This window comes from Ambystoma mexicanum, chromosome 2p (assembly GCF_040938575.1).
Source record: "Ambystoma mexicanum isolate Mex_15411 chromosome 2p, UKY_AmexF1_1, whole genome shotgun sequence".
NCBI classification, from domain to species: Eukaryota; Metazoa; Chordata; class Amphibia; order Caudata; family Ambystomatidae; genus Ambystoma; species Ambystoma mexicanum.
This window is the reverse complement of record NC_090923.1, coordinates 570,626,546-570,653,069: the sequence shown is the minus strand read 5'-3', so window position 1 is coordinate 570,653,069 and position 26,524 is coordinate 570,626,546. Positions and strand designations below refer to the sequence as shown.

Genomic DNA, 26,524 nt, shown 5'->3' with positions numbered 1-26,524 from the left:
GAGAATTAAGGTAGCGTAGTCCCCGGTCGTGCCTCAAGCTGCATCTACGATGTCAAAATGTGAAATCTTGGTATTTTGTGGATATCGCGTTTAATGAGTGTTCTAATCGAAGGCTTTAGCGCTCATTAAGCATATTACATGCGCAGCCGCGCTCATTACAAATACAATAACATGAACTTTTTGATTCTCGCACGTATTGCAGCTAAGAAGTAAGAGTACTTATCTGCTTGAAGAGCAGGAAAAGAAGAGGACGAAGGGTGGAACAGGAAGGACTATGAGCATGTGACAGGAGTCAGAAGGACTACAGAAAGGACTAGATTTGAAGGGACATGAAGTTTAAAAAAAAAATGTTTTGTTCAAACATGAAAGGTGTTTAAATTTGTTGACACTGCTGGAGACAGGAATAAATAGAAGTAGAACCATAATGCTCGCCTCCGGTCTTGCCATATAATCAACAACGCTGCGTTACGAGGGAGCAGGTCTCAAACCATTATCAGGCTAAGGGCTAAACACTGCAAATGAGGAAGGATGTTCCTGCATTTCATAGGGGAGCATAACCCCTGAACATTCAGCGTTACAGCGAGGATGTAATTCATGAAATAAAGTCCTGTGATATCTATATAGCCGAACTACTAGTGATTTCTAAATATGCATCTGAGGAAAAGTGGCATCATGCTTCTTCTTATGTACCAAACAAATAAGAAGTATGAACTTACATCTACAACATCCCTTCCTTAAATGATCCTGAATAAAATCAAATTAGGTGACCTTAGTGCTTATACCAATACATAGCTCTTACGAGAATTACTCCCAGGCCCATCTGCCCCAGGAGTACTAGTGAGGAGCCCTGTAGATAAGATACAGCAAAGAGAGGATCATGTAGTGGACATACATGGCATTGCCAATCAAGAAAGGTGGGCTTGCAAATAGTAGAAGGTTGAATGAAGAATCATGTGGACTTGGCTTCTGTGTTTATTATATGTTCAGCTTTTGTGTGAGGAGATCACCAACATCAGGTTTTCCAACCCAGGTAACTTATCTTGTGCCCGTTCTAGGACTTCCCTGGAGGGGCTCTGCTGCTTGCGGCTCTTCTGTCGACTTTTGCCTTTTAAGGTTGCATCAGAGGTTCTGCATCATGAGTAGAGGAGAGGTGAGGCGATGGGCCAAGGGCAGCAATTATGGGTGAAGAAGAGGGAAAAATGGAAGCCCCAACGGTATTAGATTACTTTTTCTCTGAGCCAGAAGGCCACATTTTGGAGATTTCTGCATTTTTACATGGTGGTGGAGGAGAGTCACCTGACTTTGTAGAAGCTTTGAAGATTCTTTCCTTCGTTTGAGAATAGTAATCGTAGAGAGTATGTCAGGGGTAGTCAGCATTTTTCTTGAAAGGATGGAATATATGTGGTGTGTGTTCTATAGGACAAGTTGTTCTTCATCTGGGCGGATAGAATATTTCTGAATAGATCTAGGTAGTTGCTTCCTAGATTTTTCTGTGACTGACATTGTTAGGATGTCGCAGCATAAATAAAATGAGGTGGTGGTTTGAAGGTTTAGAGTTAATCTTAAACCTGTGGCAATTGCTCTGGCCATTGTTCTTCGCCTGCCAAGCCAATACAAAAAGGGAAAAGACCATATGCAAGGTTACATCTCTTCTGCATGAGACCACAAGCATCCCCAGGCAGGTTTCGACCTCATTGGGCGTCATCAGTGAGGAGTGTCTTGGGTCTTTAGGTCCAGCAGGCACAGGACCCACCTCTGGGCATACCCGTCCCACTCGGGGTGACAAAGCAAAAAAATGGCAGGACTGTTTAGAATTAATAAACCATATGCAAATCAGGCTTGGTCTCAGGATGATAGGATAGCTCGACTTCTGATTATCTTCAAAGTAACAGATGTGAATCTAGGATAAAATATATATATATCAGCAACTGATATATGGAGGACAGCAACTGATATATGCGTTAGGCCACGTCCAAACTTTCACTACAACTTGGGAAGATGAATCCAGAGCTAGTGCAGTATCTCTCTTAGAGGCACTCCTATAGGATGTGCAGAGTTCCATGATGGCGTCCAAAGTCACTTATGATAAATGCAATGCGTGTGGGAGCCAGCTACAATTCCCCAAAGGGTGCAGCGTTAAGGTGCCGAGGAGAGGCAGGAGCAGATCTCTGCTTGTAAAGTATTTGATCAGAGGGTTATTTCATCCTAAGTGGGCTTGATGAAAAATAGCTTTAAATGTTGCCCAGGTCTTATGCCTACCCCATGTTTATCTTAGGATGGACTTGATTGAAGGCCGTCTTAATCACAACAACACACCTCCTGTCCCTGTTGGTCAATCATTCCATGCTCCTCCACATCTCCCCAGATGGGGTGAGGGGAATCTACACCAGCCTGTAGATCTGCTTGATTAGTTAGAAGAGGTCAGTCATTCAGGATAACTCACAATGGCGCCTCTCATTCAGTCGGTCATTGTCAAGGCCTCCACTACAGCCCCAACAATCTTCCCTCAGGCCAGCATGGATACTCTATGCAACACCCAGATTCACAGGTGGGTGAGTGCCATCCAGAGAGGCATGATACGGATCAGCCCAGGATACTTATCTCTGCCTTATCAGAACACAACAGCCCATAGTATCGGTCTGCTAGTACCTTGCGCTGGAACAGAGGTTGTGTACTCCTATCCTGTGAGCCCTTAAAGATCCCATCAGGAATGCAGCTCACCCAGTTCCACTTGAGGCAGCTCTCCCACTGCAGACGTCACTCCGCCGTTGCTCTCAAACAGGAAGGCAAACCCTCAAATCGTAGGCAGGTGACTGCCATTTTGGGAGGTACTGTGTGGCCTGTGTTGGTTGTGTTTGTTGCCGCCTCTCCCTGACAGACAGAGCATCAGCAGCTGATCTCCATCACTTTTAGAAAAAGCAGGAGGTCCATCCACCTCATTTCTGCAGGCTGCAGGATGGTTCCACTTAACGAGAAGGGATGTGCCTTACTGCTGGCTCTGGGGGTTCTTTCCTTTCTGGCTTCCGTCGGTGTAGCCTTTGGTGCTCGGGTGACAGAGAGGCATGCTGATGGTGGTATCGGACTCCAGGCTGTGTGGGTCATGGCCGGGGTGTGGGGGGCAGGCTCCGTGTCTGCCGTTAGGCTTTGGGGGAGGGGGCCAAGCTGCAGAGCTGGCTTCTTCTCGCCCGCCAGCATTGTGCTCGGCTCAAGGGGCCCTCCCCAAATCATGAAGAAGAAAAGAAACACAAAAACAGTGTAGACACATTAAATTCTACAGGAACATGGCATGAAGGACATTGTATATGTTTAATAGTTGACTGGTGCACTTTGGTCATGGCACACAGCCTGTGAGTGGAGCACTCGTTCTTGCATGGGCCATTCCCTAATTAGCTGTGCACTGGGTTATGAGTTTCATCTGCTATGTGCTGCCTTGACTGTAATTGTGGGCAGGTGCTCTGGTACTTTCTTGGTTCCTCCAATTTGATTGGAACTTCTGCCTCTCTGTGGCTCGTGCTCTGCTCTACTGGTGCACTAACACCTGCACTGCTCTGCTGGTGTCCTGGCTGGCTGGTGCTGGTCTGGTGGGCTGGTTCCAATGGCTTTGAGTAAGCAGGTGGCTAAACGGAAGCATATGTCTATTTCACTCTCTTCTTCACCTGCAAGGGAGAAACCGGCGTGGATGCATCTGAGGAATGGTTGGTATGCATTTGCCGGGAGGCCTTGCAGAAGAAGGCTCACCTCCAAGGGAAGTCCCGGTAATCCTGGGAGAAACCACTGCCTTTGTCTAAATCTTCCTCATAAGGGGGAGACTTCCTCGGCTGCAGAGGCTGGTGATGACTTTAAGCCCAATGGGAAGTATTTGGAAAAGGAAGCTCTGGCTGTGGTGGTCGTTCAGGTGGCAGCTGTATGGGTTTTAAGCAAGAGCCTTGTATGGTGCCAGTGATGTCTGGTACACAGCCTCCTCTGCAGTTTAAGCAAACTATCAAGATGGGTCTGCCTTTACTGCCGCAGATCAAAGAGGAGTTTATGGTCAGGAAGGAGCTGGAAAAGGTGGCAATGCCCCACTTCATATCCATGCCCTCTCTTTTGCAGGGAGAAGATGTTTCATTGCTCCACTCACACGATTCTTTCTAGTCTCGTAGGTTGTTCCTCTATGGCAGTGGAGGAGGCTGCTGTGCTATAAAGGTGGACAAGAAGGCTAATTCTACTTTGATAGGTTCTATGCTGGGGTGCATATGGCGTTCCTGCAGCTCCACCTCTTACACAGCGGCGACTGTGCTTGATGAATTTCGGCAGTTGGCAAAGCTGGTGGAGAAAGGGGAGGACTGTGCGCCGCTGTGCTATGTAATCGCAGGTGGAACTGCTCTCAGATCTGGCCTATGCTGGAGTTTGGGTGGTGGCAGTGACCTTGGGGGCTGCAGTTTCCTGCAACCCAGAGATTGGCATTCCGATGGGCTAAAAAAGGCTGCAGCGCAGAAAACTCCCTTGATGCTGTTTGGCGACTCCTTCGACGATAGGGTGCATATTGTGTTTAAAGCTGACAATCTCTGCAGGAACTCTGATACTAAACCTTGGTTGTGCAGTGCAGGATGTTTTGTGGACGTCCAGTGTCAAAGGGGGGCAAACGGAAGCCGTTTGAAGTTGCTTCATAAACCCGACAGGACTTCTCCCCTGCAACGTTGCAGAAGTCTTGACGGAAAGTGTTTGAGGGAGAGATGATTCTGGCCTGCGTGGTTGGCCATGTCCTCCGACGTCTCTGTGAACCGGATTGTCCAGTGGGAGTACAACATCAAGTTTAGCTCTCCTCCTCTGTGCTCAGGGGAGTTGGCAGCCCTTGTCCCCAGGAGGGTGAAGAAAGCACTGGCCAGGACTCAAGAGATTCTGGACTAGTGGAAGAAAGGAGCAATTTGAGAGGTTACCCAGAGGGAGAGTGCTCAGGGCTTTTACTCCATTTTTGTTGTCCCGGAACCAAATGACCACTTCACTCTGGTGTTGGACTGAAGAGATTGAATGTGTTTGTACAGAGTCTGCACTTCAGGATGGAGTCTGAAGAAGATTCTTCCCTTGATCGACTTTCTGGCATCCCCAGACCATCAGGACACTTACTTTCATGTGCTTATGCGAATGTCGCATTAGAAATAGAGGTTTCTGCTCAGTGGGAGGCATTTCAAGTTCACTGCTCTTTCGTTCGGCCTCAAGACTGCATCCAGGGTATTTAGGAAGGGGGAAGGGTCTGGTGCTGGCACATCTTCATGCCATGGTTGTGCAGGTTTTTCTATAACTGGAAGGTGTTCTGATCAAACTTCCTCCAGTGTACTCTTCTTGGAGCACATGGACATCACATGCAGGTTGCTGCCACTTGGACATCACATGCTGGGTGCTGCAGGAGCAGGGGTTTCTACTAAACCTGGAGAAGTCTCACTTACTGCCATCCATCCCAGGACCGTCAGCATATTAGGGCCCCGTTTTGGATGGTGCATGGTCAGGTGTTACTGCCCAGCCAGGGCCCTGAACCTTCAGGTCAATTAGCAGGGTAGTGCCACATATATTAAGTTGCACTCCACTAGCACACATATTTGAACCATTCCACATGTGCTATTTTGAATCAGCGGTTAGCTTAATAGCCGTTATTTATTTTTATATATATTTTTTTTTTAATTGTCTAATCAAGACAGATTTTTACAATACAATACTTTTAGCGATTACTGACAATAGATCAGTGCTTATCTAAGTGTTGCAGTTTCATTTGCAGGTTTTTGCGCGTGACTTGTTGCTTGTTCACCGGTATTGCCGTTAAGTAGGTTTTGCTCAATGTGTTCTAACATTTTAGCCGTAGCAATTTGCCAGGTAATTTTATCACCTCCAATGAGTCTGCACCACCATGTGCTTTCTTCCTGCAGGATGTCAAAACCATCTAATTGCCGCAAATAGTGCTGTCTGCTAGATGCAATAGCAGGGCATACCATGAGTAAATGTCTTATTGTCTCTTTTATGGGATGTATGGTGTTGTCACAGAATCTACAGCCGTTTGTTAGGGCTTGTCCTCTGATGTGTAATATCTCATTTGTTTTTAATAGATTAAGTCGTGCTCGTAGGATTAAGTTTTGCACCCGTTTTCAAATATCTTCTGACGAGTTAATCTTTAACAGATGTTGTTAAAACATATTAGCAAAAAAAGACACATATTTACATTGTTAAGCACATTGTAAGGCAATGAATATACATACAGTACAGAAACACTTCTGTTTCAAACAAAAATGGTTTTGAGAAATTCAAAACCAGTCAGTTAATGCACACATGAACTTGTATCAAGTGAACAACCCATAAAATTAGAGCGAATGTAGTCAGAGCAAGAGTATATGTGTTTCTGACTAACACTGCTGTGCTTCACCCAGTTCCTACGAGTCCAGTCGGATTTGCTTATTCTGCATTGCGAGCCAGGGTTTTTTCTGAAGGTTTTTTTTATAAATGTCACTAGGAAAAGGATATTGTTCTGCCATAATTTTACTCCACTCCAGAGTACCCAAAGAAGGAGCAGTGGCGCTAGTTGGACGTCAAGAGGTCTGTCTTGACTTATTTAGACAGGACAGCTTCTATTAGGGAAACAGACAGTTTGTTACATGTGGGGGTCCCAACCCTGGCATAGGCCTACTATTAGCCGATGGTTTCGGCAAGTGATTGTTTTGGGCTATTCAGTGGTGCAGGTTCCCTTGCCAGCCTCTATTAAGGGTTTTTCAACTAGACTAGAGGGATGTCTGCGCCCTAGGCAGAGGTGCAGGGAGTGTCCATTAAGGTCACCTGCAGGGCGGCGACCTGGACCAACCCAAGATATTTCACTTGTCCAAGGGTGATTTTCTGTTGTGGCTGGTAATAAATTAATGAGGGGGTATTGGAGCAGCACTGTGATTGGTCTGTGTTCTATTCATGGATTTTTTTTCCAAGTAAGTACTGGGAAGAGGAAGGTGGGGTAATTAGCCAATTACTTACTTGTGATATTCATTACTCATAGTCCTACTCTTCCTCGTCAAAGTACTTATTTGTGCGGTCCCAACCTCCCCCACCATGAATCCATTCCATCTTTTGTTAAATGTTAAAGGTATTTGTACCGCGCACCGTCAGCAACGGAATTGGTCCCCAGGCGCTCTGGCAGATCTGTAAACGATAAGGGGGGCGGGGGGTGGGTTAGTAAGGTGAAGAGGGAGTAGGATAGTGAGAGGAGTGGTGTTCTGTTGGCAGCTTCAACTCGGTATACACCGGATGCTGAGCTTTGGTGCGGGTTTTGGATCGGTGTCAGTCCGCGTGTGCTGTTGCTCCGGCTTATGTGTTGATGCAGTGTTGTGAAGTGCGTGCGGCTTGTGGTGCAAGAGATGGTTGTGTGAGTTTTTGAGTGAGATAAGTATGCAGAGTTTGAGGTTATATTGGTTAGTGGGTTACCTGACCTTTAGCATGCTAACATTCACAGTATTGTCTAAGCGTGGCACTTGTTGGCCTTCACAATCCTATCTAGAAGCGGCGCAGGCCACTGTTCAGAATTCTATCTAGGTGTGGGCATGCCAACATTCACAATCCTATCCAGATGCGGCGCAGGCCACTGTCCAGAATTCTATCTAGGTGTGGACATGCTAATGTTCACAGTTCTACCTAAGTGTGGACATGCTAATATTCACAATTCCATCTAAGTGTGGACATGCTAATATTCACAACTCTATCTAGGTGTGGACATGCCAACATTCACAATTCTAAGTGTGGACATGCTAATGTTCACAGTTCTACCTAAGTGTGGACATGCTAATATTCACAACTCTATCTAGATGCGACACAGGCTAGTGTTCACAATTCTATCTAGGTATCTATCTTTTCAATATAATATACATGTCCCACCCGTCTCCAGTAAGTGCAGAACACGCCTATTCACTATAATGTATCAGTTCATTACAGCCTAACAAACCATGCCCTTTTTCCCTGTGCACCAGGAGAGGAAGGGCGCAAGTACTAAGACGATGAAGAGTAAGACTAGGAGTAATGATGATTCACTCCTAGCTACTCTTTATTTCAAGCCATGCATCGCAATCAATTTGCCCCATGTGGGAGCAGAAGCTCACGAACACACTGTAACTTCATCATAGAGCAACCAATGTCTGTTCCTGACGAATTAAGGCAAATAAACACAGAGCTCCACTAAACTTGAGATGACCCGTGACAGACATTATCATTGGCAGCGCAGCATTAAACTGTCAATTTGCTACATGAGACCACCTGAAGCACATCTCACCTCTACGTGATTCAAGTATTGCTGGGCACAGAATACCTTAACCATGAACCGCCGAGCTTTCCTTGCATAATCCACCACTATGAATGAGATAACCTTGTGGATGTCATGTTCTCCAAAAACTCGCCAATCAAGACGACGCTGAAGCTTAAGTTGACTTATTATTCACCGGCTACTGCAAGACTAATACATAGATCTCATGATGGAACTTCACACATGCTTCCCGTAGAAGCATGTTCCAGTTCTAAAATGGCTATTACTGTCCTGTAGCCAACGCCGAAGTTAGGCAAAAGGGCAACCATCTTTGAATATGCTGTGTAGGCCGACATATGTCAGAGTGCACTATGTAAGAAAAACTGAAACCTCGCAAACTATCTTAAATAATGATTTTAAAATATTCAAAAATATCTACAGCACCCATTTATTAAGAATGTTATTTTAAACTGATCGAAAGCATTACATGCTAAACAAAACATATTTTTATTCGACTTTTAAGGAAATATGCTATTTTCTGCTCAGCGTTTTCAGAAAGCATATTTTCTATTAAGTAACCAGGCGCACTTCCGGAGCGTTTCATACAAGGTTGCCTAAAGCTATAAAGGAATATCATATTCAAAGAAGGGCATTCAATTAAAGGATGGTAGTGTCTACTTCCCATCCGAGAAACGGACCATGGCAACGCCCGCCTGCTCTTCTTCACGTGACTTCCGACTTTATCATTGTGATTTTCGTGAGCAATTTTAGTTAGTGGGGATGTTTCGGTTTCTGGTGCAAGTACAACCGGAATCTGCGTGCTTTTGGCTTGCAGCGAGTTAATCTATTCAACGTAAAAGGTATGGCGGGCTAGGAAAAGGAGAAGTGCAGGGACAGTGAATGGTGGTGTTTACCTGATCAACGGTGACTTAATTTAATGTTTGATAGTGTGTTTGCGATGGGTGGTTTTAGAGGGGGTCAGCTGGGGCTATCTGCGCGTTTCTCGAGAGAGGCACATGGGCTTCTTGGTGTGGGTCTGCAAGGGGGATGGGGCATCTTGCTATGTGGAGCGAGGATGGGGCATTATGTTGGGATGGGTGCATGCTGGGGTGGGTCTGGTGGGATGGGGCACATTATGGAGGGATGGGGCATATCGGTGTCGGTCCGGAGGTATGGGGGCACATTGGTATGGATCAGGAGGGATGGGGAATCATGGTGGGGTCTGAATGGTTGGATGGGGGCACGCTGGCGTGGGTCTGGTGGGATAGGCACATGGAGGGATGGGGCACATTGGTTTGGTCTGGAGGGATGGGGCACATTGGTGTGGGTCTGGAGGGATGGGGCACATTGGTGTGGGTCTGGAGGGAGGGATAGGGGCACATTGATGTGGGTCTGGGGGAAGGATGGGGCACATTAGGGGAGGGATGGGGAAAATTGGTGTGGGTGTGGGGAGGATGGGAACACTTTGGTGTGGTTCTGAAGGGAGGGGTGGGGCACATTGATGTGGGTCTGGAGGGAGGGGTGGGGCACATTGGTGTGGGACTGTGAGGAGGATGGGGGCACATAGGTGGGGGGAGGATGGGGGCACATTGGTGTAGGTCTTGGGGAGTGATGGGTCACATTGATGTGGGTCTGGAGGGAGGGATGGGGGTACATTGATGTGGGTCGGCAGGGATGGGGCACATGGGTGTGGGTCTGAAGGGAGAGATGAGACATAGTGGGTCTGAATGGTTGGATGGGGGCACGCTGGCGTGGGTCTGGTGGGATGGGCCACATTATGGAGGGATGGAGCACATTGGTGTGGTCTGGAGGGATGGGGCACATTGGTGTGGGTCTGGGGGGAGGGATAGGGACACAGTGGTGTGGGTCTGGGGGGAAGGATGGGGCACAGTGTGGGTATGGGGGAAGAATGGGGCACATTTGTGGGTCTGGGGGAAGGATGGGAGCACATTGGTGTGGGTCTGGAGGGAGGGGTGGGGCACATTCATGTGTGTCTGGAGGATGGGATGGGGCACATTGGTGTGGGTCTGTGGGGAGGATGGGGGCACATAGTTGTGGGGCTGGGGGCAGGGATGGGGCAAATTGGTGTGGATCGGGGGATGGATGGGGGCACATGTTTGTGGGTCTGAAGGGAGAGATGAGACACAGTGGGATGGGGCATCCTGGTGGGGTCTGCAATGGATGGAGGGGGCACATTGGTGTTGGTCTGAAACAGGCATGGGGCATCTGTTGGTCTGGAGGGTGGGATGGGGCATCTTGGTGTGGGTCTGGAGGGAGGGCATGCATCACATTGGTGTGCGTTTGATGAGAGGGGTGGGGGACATTGGTCTGGGGAGGGATGGTTCATCTAGGTGTGGGTGTGGAGGGAGGGATGGGGCATCATGGTGGTGTCTGTATGGTTGGATGGGAGCACGCTGGCGTGGGTCTGGTGGGATGGAGCACATGGAGGGATGGGGCACATTGGTGTGGGTCTGGAGGGATGGGGGCACATTGGTGTGGGTCTGGAGGGAGGGATAGGGACACAGTAGCGTGGGTCTGGAGGGAGGGATGGGGCACATTGATGTGGATCTGGGGGAAGGATGGGGCACATTGGTGTGGGGCTGGGGGAGGGATGGGGCACATTGTAGGTCTGGGGGAAGGATGGGAGCACATTGGTGTGGGTCTGTGGGGGAGGATGGGGCACATTGTTGTAGGTCTGGGGGAGTGATGGGACACATTGATGTGGGTCAGGAGTGATGGGGCACAGTGGTGTGGGGCTGGGGGGAGGGATGGGGCAGATTGGTGTGGATCTGGGGGATGGGTGCAGGCACATTGGTGTGGGTCTTAAGGGAGAGATGGGGCACAGTGGGTCTGGAGGGTGGGATGGGGCATTGGTGTGGGTCTGAAGGGATGGGGGCACATTGGTGTGGGTCTGGAGGGAAGGATAGGGACACAGTGGTGTGGGTCTGGAGGGAGGGATGGGGCACATTGGTGTGGGGCTGGGGGAGGGATGCGGCACATTGGTGTGGGTCTGGGGAAGGATGGGAGCATATTGGTGTGCGTCTGGAGGGAGGGGTGGGGCACATTGATGTGGGTATGGATGGAGAGGTGGGGCGCATTGGTGTGGTTCTGTGGGGGAGGATGGGGGCACATAGGTGTGGGGAGTGATGGGGCACATTGATGTGGGCCTAGGGGAGGGATGGGGGCACATTGATGTGGGTCAGGAGGGATGGAGCACAGTGGTGTGGGGCTGGGGGAGGGATGGGGCACATTGGTGTGGGTCTGGGGGAAGGATGGGAGCATATTGGTGTGCGTCTGGAGGGAGGGGTGGGGCACATTGATGTGGGTATGGAGGGAGAGGTGGGGCACATTGGTGTGGTTCTGTGGGGGGGATGGGGGCACATAGGTGTGGGGAGTGATGGGGCACATTGATGTGGGCCTAGGGGAGGGATGGGGGCACATTGATGTGGGTCAGGTTGGATGGCGCACAGTGGTGTGGGGCTGGGGGAGGGATGGGGCACATTAGTGTGGATCTGGGGGATGGGTGAGGGTACATGAATGTGGGCCTTAAGGGAGAGATGGGGCACAGTGGGTCTGGAGGGCGGGATGGGGGCATTCCTGGTGGGGTTTGCAATGGATGGATGGGGCACATTGGTGTTGGTCTGAAACAGGCATGGGGCATCTGTTGGTCTTCAGGGTGGCATGGGTCATCTAGGTGTGGATTGGAAGGTTAGGATGGGGCATCTTGGTGTGGGTCTGGAGGGAGGGCATGGGGCACATTGGTGTGGGTTTGATGAGAGAGGTAGGGGACATTGGTCTGGGGAGGGATGGGAGCACATTGTGGTTCTGGGGGAGGTATGGTTTATCTAGGTGTGGGTCTGGAGGGCGGGATGGGGGCATCTTGCAGTGTGGAGGGATGGTGGCATCTTGGTGGGGTCTGCAATGGATGGGGCACTTCAGTGTCGGTTTGGAACAGGTATGGGGCATCTGTTGGTCTGGAGGGTGGGATCGGGCATCCTGGTGTGGGTTGGATGGGGACACCTGTGTGCATCTGGAGGGTAGGATAGGGGCGTATTGGTGTGGCTCTGGACGGAGTGGATGGTGGCACATTGGTGTCGATTTGATGGGAGGGACGGGGCTTATTGGTGTGGCTATACGGAGAGGGATGGGGCATCGGTGTGGGTCTGGAGGGAGGGTATGGGGGCACATTGTTGTGGGGTTGATGGGAGAGATGGGGGCATTGGTCTGTGTCTGGGAGAGGAATGGGTGCACCTTGTGGGTCTGGGGGGAGGGATGTTTCATCTAGGTGTGGGTCTGGAGGGCGGGATGGGGGCATCTTGCAGTGTGGAGGGATGGCATCTTGGTGGGGTCTGCAATGGATGGGGCACTTCAGTGTCTGTTTGGAACAGGTATGGGGCATCTGTTGGTCTGGAGGGTGGGATCGGGCATCCTGGTGTGGGTTGGATGGGGACACCTGTGTGCATCTGGAGGGTAGGATAGGGGCGTATTGGTGTGGCTCTGGACGGAGTGGATGGTGGCACATTGGTGTCGATTTGATGGGAGGGACGGGGCACATTGGTGTGGCTATACAGGGAGGGATGGGGCATCGGTGTGGGTCTGGAGGGAGGGTATGGGGGCACATTGTTGTGGGGTTGATGGGAGAGATGGGGGCATTGGTCTGTGTCTGGGAGAGGAATGGGTGCACCTTGTGGGTCTGGGGGGAGGGATGTTTCATCTAGGTGTGGGTTTGGACGGCAGGATGGGGGCATCTTGCTGTGTGGATGGAGGTATTGTATCTTGGTGGGGCCTGCAATGGATGGGTCGTATAGCTGTTGGTCTAAGCATATATGGGGCATATATGCTCTGGAGGGTGGGATGGGGGCATCTTGGTGTGGCTCTGGAGGGATTGGATGAAGGCACATTGGTGTTGGTTTGATGGGAGGAATGGGGCACATTGGTGTGGGTTTGATGGGAGGGATGAGGCACATTGATGTGGGTCTGGGGGAGGGATGGGGCATCATGTTTTGGGTGGGATGGGGACATCAGTGTGGGTCTGGTGAGGGGATGGGAGCAAATTGGTGTGGGTTTAATGTGGATTTGATGGGAGGGACAAGCACATCGGTCTGGGGGGGATGGGGGCACATTGGTGTGGGTCTGGTGACGGATGTGGCATATTGGTTTGGGTCTGGAGGGATGGACCATCTAGGTGTGGGCCTGGAGAGCAGGATGGGGGCATCTTGGTGTGTGTATCGAGGGATGGGATGGGGCACATTGGTATTGGTCTGAAACAGGTATGGGGCATCTGTTGGTCTGGAGGGAGGCATGGGTCATCTAGGTGTGGGCTGGGAGGGTGGGTTGGGGCATCTTGGGGTGGGTCACATTGGTGTGGTTTTGATGGGAGGGGTGGGGGACATTGGTCTCTGTCTGGGGGAGAGATGGGGTCACACAGGTCTGGTGGTAGGGATGGGGGCATATTGTTGTGGGTCTTGAGGGAGGTATGGGGGCACTGTGTGGGTCTGGAGGGACGCATGGGTCATCTAGGTGTGGGTCTGGGGGCAGCATGGGGGCACCTTACTGTGTGGATGCAGGGATGGTGGCATCTTAGTGGGGACTGCAATGGATGGGGGCACATGGGTGTCAGTCTGGAACAGGTATGGAGTATCTGTTGGTCTGGAGGGTGGGATGGGGCAATCTGGTGTGGGTGGGATGGGAACATCTGTATGTATCTGGAGAGTGGGATGGGGCCATCTTGGTGTGGTTCTGGAGGGAGGGGATGGGGGCACATTGATGTGGGTTTTAATTGGGTTTGATGTGTGGGACGGACAGTCACATTGGTCTGGAGAGGATGGGGGTATATTGGAGGTAGGTACAGGGGCACGGTGTGGGTCTGGATCGCAGTATGGGGGCATCTTAGTGTGGGTCTGGAGGGAGGGAATTGGGCACATTGGTGTGGGTTTGATGGGAGGGACGGGCACATTGGTCTGGGGATGGATGGGGGCACATTGGTCTGGGTCTGGAGGGAGGGATGGGTCTTCTTGGTGTGGGTCTGGAGGGAAGGGATGGGGCATATTGGTGTTGGTCTGAAACGGGTATGGGGCATCTGTTGGTCTGGAGGGTAGCATGGGTCATCTAGGTGTGGGCTGGGAGGGTGGGATGGGGCATCTTGGTGTGGGTCTGGAGGGGGGGTGGGCCACATTCGTGTTGGTTTGATGGGAGGGATAGGGGACATGGTCTGTGTCTGGGGGAGGGGTGGGGCACATTGTGCGTCTGGGGGAATGTTTCATCTAGGTGTGGGTCTGGAGGGCAGGATGGGGGCATCTTGCTGTGTGGATGGAGGGATTGTGGCATCGTGGTGGGGTCTGCAATGGATGGGGCAAATTGGTGTTAGTCTGAAAAGGTATGGGGCATCTATTGGTCTGGAGAGTGTGATGGGGCATCTTGGTGTGGCTCTGGAGGGATTGGATGGAGGCACATTGGTGTTGGTTTGATGGGAGGGATGGGGTACATTGGTGTGGGTTTGATGGGGGGACGGGGCATATTGGTGTGGAGGGAGGGTTGGGGCATCCTGGTTTGGGTGGGATGGGGACATAAGTGGGGTTCTGGGGGATGGGATGGGAGCATATTGGCGTGGGTTTCATGGATGGGACAAGTACATTGGTCTGGGAAATGATGGGGGCACATTGGTGTGGGTTTGGAGGGATGGATCATCTAGGAGTGGGTCTGGAGAGCAGGATGGGGGTATCTTGGTGTGGGTCTGGAGGGAGGGGATGGGGCACATTGGTGTTGGTCTCAAACAGGTATGGGGCATCTGTTGGTCGGTAGGGTGGCATGGGTCATCTAGGTGTGGGCTGGGAGTGTGGCATGGGGCATCTTGGTGTGGGTCTGAAGGGAGGGGATGGGGCACATTGGTGTGTTTTTGATGGGATGGCGGACATGGTATGTGTCTGGGGGAGGGATGGGGGCACATTGGTCTGGTGGTAGGGATGGGGGCATATTGGTGTGGGTCTGGAGGGACGTATGGGTCAACTAGGTGTGGGTCTGGACGGCAGGATGGGGGCACCTTACTGTGTGGATGGAGGGATGGTGGCATCCTGGTGGGGTCTGCAATGGATGGGGACACATTGTGTCAGTCTGGAACAGGTATGGGGTATCTGTTGGTCTGGATGGTGGAATGGGGCATTCTGGTGTGGGTGGAATGGGGACATCTGTAGGCATCTGGAGGGTGGGATGGGGCCATCTTGGTGTGGGTCTGGAGGAGGGGATGGGGCACATTGGTGTGGGTTTAAATTGGGGTTGATGGGTGGGACGGCCACATTTGTATGGGGGAGGGATGTGGGTATATTGAAGGAAGGTATGGGGCACAGTGTGGATCTGGAGGGCAGGATGGGGGCATCTTAGTGTGGGTCTGGAAGGAGGGGATGGGGCACATTGGTGTGGTTTTGATGGGAGGGACTGGCACATTGCTCTGGGGGAGGTATGGGGCACATTGGTCTGGGGGAGGCATATTGGTCTGGGTCTGGAGGGAGGTATGGGGCATGGTGTGGATCTGGAGGATGGATGGACCATCATGGTATGGGTCTAGAGGGGGATTGGTGGCATCCTGGTGGGGTCTGGCATGGAGGGTTGGTGGCATCTTGGCTGGCTCTGGAATGGAGGGATGTGGACATTGTTGTGGGTGTGAAGGGAGGCATGGGACACATTGGCTTGGGTCTGGAGTGAATGTGAGAAACTTGAAGGTGTCTTCCTAACTAGTCCCCAAGGATCTGCAATCTTGGTAGCCATGCCACAGCGATCGCTATTGGATCCAGTTCCTGGGGGTGGACCAGTGAGGGAGGATCACATGGATGGGGGGACCTCAGGGAGTGGAGCTGGGACTCTCGACGAGTGGGAAGCGGTATCCCCATTCTTATAACACCTTTTCCCCAACCTATCACATAGGATATTCAAACACTCGACCCACCCACCTCCGACGCGAATACTTTGGCATATCACGAAGGACGATGGACTGACACCTGAGCCATCTACCTGACATGTCCCATTACCAGGGTCAGGAAATTGACCAAAATCACACACACCGGACGGCCCTTTCCCTTCCCCACAAGGATAAAAGGTGGAGCATGAGAGCACAATATGAGCAAGGCACACCGCACAACGGGAGAACTAACTCAGCACAGCAGTTCAAGAGGAGAAAGACGACGCAAATCGAGAGTGTGACAAGGAAGAAGCGACCTTGCCCTTTCCGACCAAGGCCTGTGAAACCTCGGCAGAAGGAATCATAAAACCGTGACCAATAGCCAGCGTATGTTGCAGCAGATGTCAACAGTACACGGGGCCCTCCTCCGCAGATAACCAGGCCGGAGAGAGAGACGCTTGTCTCTGTGGTACCAACCTTGACTCCAGCGAGAAGAAAGCCAAGCGGTTCATCACAGCCGGTGAGACGAGAGAAGTTCCGATAAGAAACCGAACTGTGTTGAACTGAAAGTAGCAAACGCCTAATTGAACTGTGAAAGTACAAAGAACTATTGATACTTAAAAGGGGAAAACCTGCAACAGAGGAGTCTGGCACCACGTGGGTGCTCACTCTGGAAATTCTGGGTGATTACCCGATTGTTAAAACCTACAGTTAGCAGAAGGCCTTGGGAAAGGCCCGAAACCGGTCAAAGTGGTCATACAGAAGTCTAGTAAAATCCTCGGTAAAGTCAAGTCTTTGACCGCCAGATGATTGTGAACTTAAGGGAAGTGAATCCCGCATCGTAAGAGTTGATTGAGAAAATAAGCGATTGACAAAGTTGGCAAGAGTGAACCTGAAAGAGGGATGCCGATAAACAGGGGGCGAATTCTAAAGTCCCGATATACAGTGTGTTGATAAGAGTGAACCCGGCATAGGGATGTCCAAAGTGAACTGTTTAAAAAGACATTAAGATTCCTAAATGTCGCAGGAGAAATTGTGTTGATAAACCATATGTGCCTCTCTTGGCCCTCTTCCTGCACCTACCTGCACGGCAAAAAACCTCGGGGTTATCTTCGACTCCACACTCTCCTCTCCTCATATATCTGACGTCTCTAAGAAGTCACACTACCAGCTGCACCTCCTCAGAGGTATTCTTCCCTTCCTCTCCTTCCCCCAGAAGCTCACTGTCTCACGAGCCCTGGTTCTCTCAAAGCTGGACTACTGTAACAGCCTCTATCTTAATCTGCCTGCCTCCACTCTCCGCCCTCTGCAACTCATCCAGAACAGAACTGCGAGACTTGTCCTTGGCCTTAAGCCCAGGGACCGTATCTCTCCAGGACTGAAGTCTCTACACTGGCTCCCAGTGGCTGCGAGGATAAAGTTCAAAACCCTCTGCATTGTCCACAAGGCCTTCTGGGGCCTGGGGCCTAAATACCTTCAACTCTCTCTTCCTAAATATCTTCCTTCCCGAGCCCTTCGCTCATCCGTCTCCAACTCCCTCTGGGTCAGCCGCTTCTCGAAGCAACGAGCTGGGGGTAGATCTCTCAGCCTTCCTGCCTCCCTGAAACTTGAGGAGAACCATCTACGGTTCCAGAAGCACCTCAAAACCTTCCTCTTTGCTTCTGCTTTCTCTCTCCCTCTCCCCTGCTAATTCTTCGCTGAATCTGCACCTAATCTGCAACTGGGCCACTCTCGCCGACCTCGGTCCTGGGCCCAGCCACTCTGCACTTGCACTGCCTCGCTGGCAACCCCTGCTCTGCGGGACTGTCTCTGTATCCCTACAGCCCCCGTTCCCAGCACTTGTCTGCACTTACCTTGCACCTGCCACCAGCTGGCCCTATTCTTTTTATTATATATACTTACCTTGTATTGCACTTGCCCCTTCCCCTCCCCTTGCGCTTTGTCCCTTCCCCCTTCCCCTGCACTTGCGCGATCTGAATGACACGTGGCCTAGTAGGATCGTTGTGTGTCTTCCCCCGTTTCCCCCTCCCTGCCTCGTCGCGCCTTGAAACACTTGAAACGCCTGTGTATAGGCGCGTTACAAATGCCATATCATATCATATTGAGCCCGACGAAGGGAACCTGACATCCAAAAGGGTCTGAGCCCGGAAGAGGGGAATTCAGGGGTGAAAAGTCATCACCCACTGTGCATAAGGAAAGGAACTTTTGTTTATTCTTTCGAATACATCAGGTCTTCTGAGACAAGAGACTTGACCACTGAAGGTCCTGAAAGCGGAATTGTTGGCTCGTGCTGGGAAGGCTCGAGCGTGTCCTGTGCTCCAGAACTCTACCTTATCCCATGCTTAAAACGTGGGGAAGGAAGACCCTGATTACCGCATCCGGACATATTCTTTGTGAACACTTCCTTCTTTTGAACATTATCCCACACTTCTTTTGTATTTAGCTAAGGATTGGCAATAGATTTTTCTAAGTATCGGCCCTTTTATTTGACAAGACGCCACTGGTACTGCCTTATTATGTATTGGTCGAACCTTTGTCCAATCTTAGATTCAGGTTTAAATTGGGCGTTTTTCTAACCTACCTTTTACAGTTTAATAAACACCCTTGAATTGTGATCACTTGTCTGTCTTTACTGTTGTGTGGGGCTGGATGGAGGGATGGGGCCCATTGGCGTGGGTCTGGAAGGAGGGATGGGGCTCATTGGTTGGGGAAGGAATGGGGGCATCTTGCTGTGCGGAGGGAGGACAGGGCATCATGGTATGGGACTGAAAGAAGGGTTGGGGCATCTTGGTGGAGTACGGATCGGAGGGGGCATCGTGGATCTGGAATGGAGGGACAGGGCATATAACGGGGGCATGTCGGGGAATGGTGGAACATGTGGGTCTGAGTGAGGGCTGCAGCACTATGGTGGAAAGGAAGGGGGCATCTGGGTGTAAATGGAAGGATGGGGTATGTATGTCGGGAAAGAAGGATGTTGGTCCATGGGAGGGGTGGGAGCATGTGGGTGTCAAAGGGATGGGGTAATCCGGGTGTGGGTCTAGAGAGAGGGCAGATGGCGCCATCTGAGTGTGAGTCTCCAGGTAGAGGTGAAGCATATGGGTGTGGCTCTGGAGAGAGGGGTGGAGCATATTGGTATAGTTATGGAGGGACAGATGTTAGTGTCTTTGTGTGGGTTTGGAGGGAGGGATGGTGGGATGTCACCCTCCACACTGAAACTGCTGGTTGCTTCCACGACCATCAGTCTGGCTTTAGAACATCCAGAGGCATGGAAACTAGTCTTCTGAACACCCGTGAAGACCTGCTCTCAAATCTCGACACTTAGCACTCCCTCTGTCCCCATTCCTCTTGACCTCTCCTCTGCCTTTGACACAGTAAACCACAACATCCTGATCGCACGTCTGCATGACATCCTGAAAATCACAGGTTAGCCTCTAGCGTGGTTAACCTCCTTCCCTTCCGACTGGCCATCCCAGGTGGAACGTGAGTCCTTTCTCTCTACTATCGTTCTTCCAACCTGTGGTGTTCCCCAGGGTTCTAACCTATCCCCCGGTACTTCAATGTCTACATGGCTGCCCTTGCACATGTGATTGCCACTTTCATCTCTAACTTCCAGTGTTATGCGGATGATGCACAACTCTCCTTCAGGCTACCCTCAGCCACCTCCTCTACCACGCTCATGTCTGTCTGTCCGCAATTCAGTCATGGTGTGCTGCAAACAACCTCTGCCTCAACGCCAATAAGGCTGAGATCGTTCGCATTGGGACTCCTGCTCCCCTTTTCACACTCTCAATCTGGCCGGCCTCTCTTGGCCCTGCGCCCGCACCTACCTGCGAAGCAAAAAACCTTGGGGGTCATCTTCGACTACACTCTCGCCTTCTCCACTCACATTTCGGACAGCTCTAAAGTCCAGCTACACCTCCTCAGAGGTACTCTTCCTTTTTTCACCTTCCCCCAGCGGCTCACTGTCTCCAGAGCCCTGGTCCTCTCAATGCTGGACTACTGCAACAGCCTCTTTCTCAATCTCCCTGCCTCTGCTCTGCGCACTCTGAAACTCATCCATAACAGAACCGCAAGACTTATCATTGGCCTCAAGCCCAGGGACCACATCTCTCTGGCGGTGAAATCCCTCCACTGGCTCCCTGTGGCTGCAAAGATCAAGGTCAAGACCCTCTGCCTTGTCCACAAGGCTTTCTGGGGTCTGGGACCTACCTATCTGCAACGTTGCCTACATAAATTCTGTCCTTCCTAAGCCCATTGCTCATCTACCTCCAACCTTCTGCGAGTGAGCCGGTTTTCCAAGCAGAGATTTGGAGGGAGATCTTAATCCTCAGCAGGGGCCTATCTCTGGAATAGCCTCCCTGCCGCCATCCGTCTTGAGCCTGATCTCCTTAAGTTCCGGAAACTCCTTAAGACATTCCTCTTCCCCTCTTCCTTCTCTCTCCCTCTACTCTGCTAACCTTTCTCTATCCCTCTCTCCCTCCTTTTCCTCGCAGCCTGCTGACTGGCCGCCTGGTGTACCTCATAATCTTACAGGTCCCTGGCACCCTCGCCAGTCCTCTCGCACTTGCCTACGGGCCTTGCACTTGCCTCATCGTTACTGCACATGGTCAATGACCTATGAGAGTGGCATCTCTCAGCACTTAGCCAGCTTCTGACTGACTGTTCGCACTTGTCCCCCCCTCTCCTGCACTTTCCTGCGCTCTTGCACGATCTGAATACACCATGCCTTGAAGATCGTCTGTTTTCCTTTGTCACCCCTCCTCGCATGGTGGTACCTCAATGCACTTGGAAAAAACTCCAGAATCGTCGTCAGACCTATCTGAAGTTATCTACACCGTTCATTGCATTATATGCACTTATTCATGCACCCACTCTGCCCGTGCAAACTTATATCGTTCAGAAATTCAAGGGCTCTGAATGACTGTTGTTTTTTTCCCCCTTATTCCCTCCCTCCTTGAGCGCTTTGAAACACTTGCTTTGTGTATAGGCGCTTTAAAAATAAACAATACCATACCATGTGGTTCTGGAGGGAGGTGGCATTTGAATCTGGAATGTGTGTTTGGAAGGAGAAATGGGGCATTTCAGTGTGAATGGGGACATGTAGGACTGGGGTATCTGCTTGTGAGTGGGGGTATGAAGGACCATTAACAATGGAGCAGCCGCGGGCCCAACCTCGGTTGCGTCCCAGACTAAGGGCTGTGCTGCTGCAGTAGGCGGGCAGGCTTCCCGGGCTGAGCACCTGGAAAAACCACGATGGTCTCTGCTGACGCCCAAGTGGGGAAGCTAGACTGGGCGCAGGGCTGTCGCGCTGCGGGCGGGACGGGCAGCACTGCCTCCCACCAGCCTCTCCTGCACCGGTTGGTTCAGGCCGACGTCTGGAACAAAACAAATGTTGCCTGTGATCTTGGCGGTGGATCACTTGTCTTGCGCGCCGATGAAGAACGCAGATAGCTTCGAGAATTAGTGTGAATTGCAGGGCACATTTATCATAGACACTTTGAACGCACCTTGCGGCCCAGGGTTCCTCCCGGGGCTACACCTGTATGAGGGTGGCTTGAAGTCAATCGCCCTGGGGTTCCCTCCTTGGAGCGTGGCTGGAGCTGTTGCAGGGACCCCGTTCTCTTCATCCCCCCTAAAGTCAGACCCGGATCAGCACCAGGTCACAGAATCGCTATCGATGCGACTGTCGACTGTGGTGGACTGTCCTCAGTGTGCCCAGACCACGTTGCCCCGCAGGGCAGGGAAGCCCACAAAGGGCACCAGGGGTTTGCAGTGATGTTGGTTACCCACCCGACACGTCTTGAAACACGGACCAAGTAGTCTAACACATGCGCGAGTCGGAGGGCTGTACGAAACCCTGTGGCGCAATGAAGGTGAAGTGGGATCCCGTTGCGGCGGGCGCACCTCCGGCCCGTCTTGCCCGCTCTGTCTGGGAGGTGGAGCGTGAGTGTGTGCGATAGGACCCGAAAGATAGCAAACTAGGCCTGGACAGGGCGAAGTCAGAGGAAACTCTGGTGGAGGTCCGCAGCGATCCTGACGTGCGAATCGGTCATCCGACCTGGGTATAGGGGCGAAACAAGCACAACCAGTTGTGGAATACGTCTGGTTTAACCACTTTTTAAAGCTGTATTATGGCAACCAGGAACAAGATATTATCCCCTTTTTTTTAATAGACTGGATATATGATATCTCAATATCGAGTTTGAGAAGATTATGGAAATTATAAAAAAATCTAAACCATCAAAGGCCCCTTGCTCAAACGGATCATCGAATGCAAAGTTTAAAACAAACCCTATTTTATGGTTACCAGTGCTCCAGGGCCTGATTCAGAATATGATTCGAACCGAGTCGATCCCACCTTGGTACAGTGCCATAATAATTTTAAGGGGATAGACTGTGGGGATACAGTCTATCATCCAATTTCTTTATTGGATGCCAGTAGCAAAAATGTTTCCGTTATTCTCTTGAAGCAACTGTAGACTTGGACAATTGGGGCAGGTATGTTTGATATTTAAAAAACACAAAATGGGGGAATCCCCTGAACAACCCACTCAAAAGAGTAGTGGTATCTCTACCTTCCAAATTAGGGGATTAAAGAGACAATATATAAAGTGAAGCAAGGCAGAGTGAATTCCAAAACATATACATTTTATTCATAATTCATAAAACACACAATAAAAATATTTGACACATTCAAAATATCATAAAAATAAAATGCAAGTGACACCAAACAAAAAATTAAGAATCAAATTACTACAATTCATTCCCGATAAATTAATGTAGTCGGTTTCTGTCTTCCTCAGAAGTCACTTCAAATCTAGGAAGTAATGATAGAGTATGGTCAATCAAGAACTCAATACATAAGTAGTAATATAAATGTACTAATGTTATGCCTCGACATGTTTCAGTTCATTAGTTTTCATCTTGAGCTTTCTTCAGAATGATATCTTTCTCAGTTACCTCAACTTTATAAATTTGCCTAAAAATGCTCCAAGTGCACTTTTGCCATGGAACGTGCTGTTGAAAAACATAAAGGCAAGGTGTAAGCCTATTGATCGCCACACACTATACAGCCTAAATCTGTATTACGCTTGGTATAAAGAAAAAAGTCTTTACTTCGAGTGGGAGTGGTCGTGGTCTACAGGAGACTGGATACAAGTTCAGGCTTTCCAAAGAAACTTCTGCCCCGGTAAGGTGCAGTAATCTGTATGAATACATATTAATTAGGTTAGACCACTAATGTGAAACAACCCATCTGTCCGTTTCGCTCTGCACATACATTTGCCCAACATGTTTCTAAAAGAATTTCTACAGAGATGTAGCATTACCGACAAAATACTTCCCCCGAAGGGGTATTATGAGTTCAACCACGCAAGTATACATTTATTTAATATAGGCTGAATCCAAAACTCGGCCGCTAGGCACTACAGGTGAGAACAAGATGAGGATTTCAACTGTCACTGCTTACCTTAGTAGTTTTCAGGTAACCGTACTAGCGGTGTGTGTAATTCGCTTCACATATGGCAACAAAATGCTCCCGTCGGCAGAACACTGCTTGTCTACTGTTGAGAAAAAGGGAGGAAAAAATGTATATTGCCTCACTCGAAAGGTGTACAAAACACAGAGCTTCTATCCAAACTTTTCAAATTCAATATTCCGTTTCGGGCTGCACAACGCCACTTTCAGACTCAAGTCTTACCTTAAAGACCACAGTCTGTTCTATGCGGCATGTACCGCGTGAAAATGCAACACTGCATAGTCGAAGATGCAAATCCTGATCCTGCTGTCCGGCTCAGCGGACGTAGAGTGGATTAATCCAGTACTGCACGATTAGCAATACGTGGCTCCTACAACATCGGTGAAGGTTACCAACTGCTGACTAAAGTAGAAAAACAGTGGCATCATGAGTGTGTTTCCCACGGCTCGGGAGTTCCAACAATGATGGTTGTCAACCCTTTAATTGAGCATCAAGGGCTGCTGGTTGTCTGCTAGTCAGGGTGAGTTCTTTGAAAATGAGATAAAGAGACTTCCTTCTTACAACACTTTCTCGGCGTTTGTATGCTGGAGGTTATAGATGCATTATTGGCAAGCTCCACTAGAGGGCGCTGCTTGTCAGACCTCCCGAGCCGTGGGAAACACAAAGAATGGACTAGTGTCTAAGTGGCACACACTAGTCCTAGCCATTATACTACACTCATGATGGCCACTGTTTGTAACCTTCACCGACTAAGATCAGGATGGACCATCAAGGCATGTTTTCCTAGGTGTATCTGGACACATCGTGTCCTTCGCCAGGAATGCGTCTTGGAGCCTTTTTTGTTTAATTTAGATAGTCATGATATTGGTTCCTCACTGGCTGAAGTCAACATGAATCCTCTCTCCAAGCCACAATGCGCTGGTAGTGCTGACAACCTGATTATTCTGATCTAACTCATTTGGGTCTTCAGCGTGGCTTAGATGCAGTTAACAGTTATTTAAAAGCTATTGATTTAACTGCTAACCTACAGAAAACCAAAATATGAATCATGAAACCAAAAGTGCAACGAGTTAGAAAGGGACACATGTTTAATTATTTCATTGATCAGTCTAAAATTAAGATTGTAAAGCAATGGGCCTCATTACAAGTATGCAGGTACAGAATTAATGTGCCTGTAATTCCGTTTACCGGCATACTACAAGTTTGCCGGTGGGGACGTTGGAATTACCTCCAGCCAAAAACTTGACATAATTCCGCCACCCCACCTGCAGAAAATAGCTTGTAATACCAGCAATCCCCCCATGTAATTATTATGGATTGGGATTAACCACTGTTGCAGGCACTTGTTATCTGTTGGTGGTATCCTGACGGATTTACCGGCAGGATACCACCAAACCTGTAATGAGTCCCAATACAACTACTTAGGTGTGACTTTCCAGGATGTCGAACAATCGGGAGGCATTCAGCCGCTCCACCCATATGCCAAGGAGGTCGCCCCTCAAATGTGGCTACTGGATAACCATTTTGGTTGTTTCTCTAGCTCTCCCCTTCTGTGATTTTACCAGCAAAAAAATAATGCCGCTACTAATTTACGACGCGGAAACATTCAAATGTGTTATTGAATCGAATACAATTGAGGGTACTATATGGATAAAGACACTGTCATTGCAGCACGGGGTTTCAATTTGTGTAATCTGGAACAAGCTGGGATTGGTGTCTATTAAAGCTTGCATTGATTGGAAATTGCTGAAACTATATAGTAAATTGCTGTTGCCTCCTGCAGGGTCCCTTTTTCGCAAATTCAGACTCAACTGGAACCCAGGAATTGCAAGGTATTAAATGCCTGCCTAGCCAACAGGACTCCACTATAGACAAGTTTATAGCATATCCTCACGAAGTAAAATGGAATGTGCATGAACAGGACTGGATTAGCAATCGGTCTTGCATCTTGAATTACCAATGATTTGATCATTTAAAACTTGATATAGGTTCTTTTAATGTCGTTGTATGCTATTTATTGCAACATCCTCCTTACAATATTAGATCTAACGTTTTGAGGTTTAGTCCCAAATTATTTTTATCAAAGGAAGTTGTAGGCTCTAGAACTGGAGTATTGCAGTAGTAAGACTTTGTCAGTATTGTTAATCAGACATAGAGGCCCTCATTACAACTCTGGCGGAAGCGGCTGCCGCTGGAGTTGCATTTTTTCCGGCACCCGTGAATGGGTAAGAACCGGGTCATGCCGAGTTAGGCAGAGCCAGTAATTGCCCATTTTTGGGTGCCGGAATCAAGGGCCTCTTCATCCCCATTCTGCCTCATAGGGCTGAATGGGGATGGGAATGTCGGATGCACCGGCACATTCAGAGTTGTGCCGGTGCATCCGACGTGCTCTGCTCGCGTGTACCGTTAGACCCGCCATGAAAAACCTGGTGGGTGAAACGGTTCCCGCGAGCAGAGCCTGTAGTATGGCGGTCCGGGAAGTACGGTACAGTCATGCTTACCGGTACCGTACTTCCCAGACCGCCATGCTCGTAATGAGTGCCAGAGACTTTACGACATTTAATAATTGAATGTGTGGTTTTAACTCCGCTGCAAGCTCAACTGCTTAGCAGATCTGCTCATTGCAGTGACATTTTATTAACAGATCAATTCTCGCTTCACATTTTAAATGCATAGGAAATTGTATTAAGTATTGCTGTTTTAACCTCTACAAATCAGGTTTTAAAGCTGTCCTAATGTATTTGTTGTTTTGTTTGTAATAGTGATTTTATATTCAACCTGCATTTTATTGTAATTGTCGGACCTATTTGACTTTTGCAAAAGGTTTGTTTGAAACCACATTGCTATAAATAAATAAATAAGTATGTGGCCTTTATTGATTTTTCCTCCATGTCCGATTCAGTGTGTTGTGAAT

General features: G+C 49.7%; 1 protein-coding gene, 1 long non-coding RNA gene and 1 other non-coding gene across 4 annotated transcripts in view; 2 read left to right on the top strand and 1 right to left on the bottom strand.

Annotated features, from left to right (window-relative positions):
* Positions 1–8,520, bottom strand: part of HEMK1 (HemK methyltransferase family member 1) — a 546,172-nt gene extending 537,652 nt beyond the window's left edge. Inside the window, exon 1 of one of the 2 annotated variants that reach the window (XM_069644061.1) lies at positions 8,273–8,520. The gene's annotated coding sequence lies outside the window, so the exon portion shown is untranslated. The remainder of the gene's footprint in view (positions 1–8,272) is intronic. The other variant, XM_069644062.1, reaches the window with a different exon arrangement.
* A 471-nt stretch (positions 8,521–8,991) lies between these two features.
* Positions 8,992–26,524, top strand: part of LOC138566566 (uncharacterized) — a 57,341-nt gene continuing 39,808 nt past the window's right edge. The window contains exon 1 of the long non-coding RNA XR_011301965.1: positions 8,992–9,102. This is a non-coding gene — a long non-coding RNA (uncharacterized lncRNA). The remainder of the gene's footprint in view (positions 9,103–26,524) is intronic.
* LOC138568433 (5.8S ribosomal RNA) lies at positions 21,533–21,686 on the top strand. The gene has a single exon (XR_011302770.1). It is a non-coding gene; the product is annotated as a 5.8S ribosomal RNA (ribosomal RNA).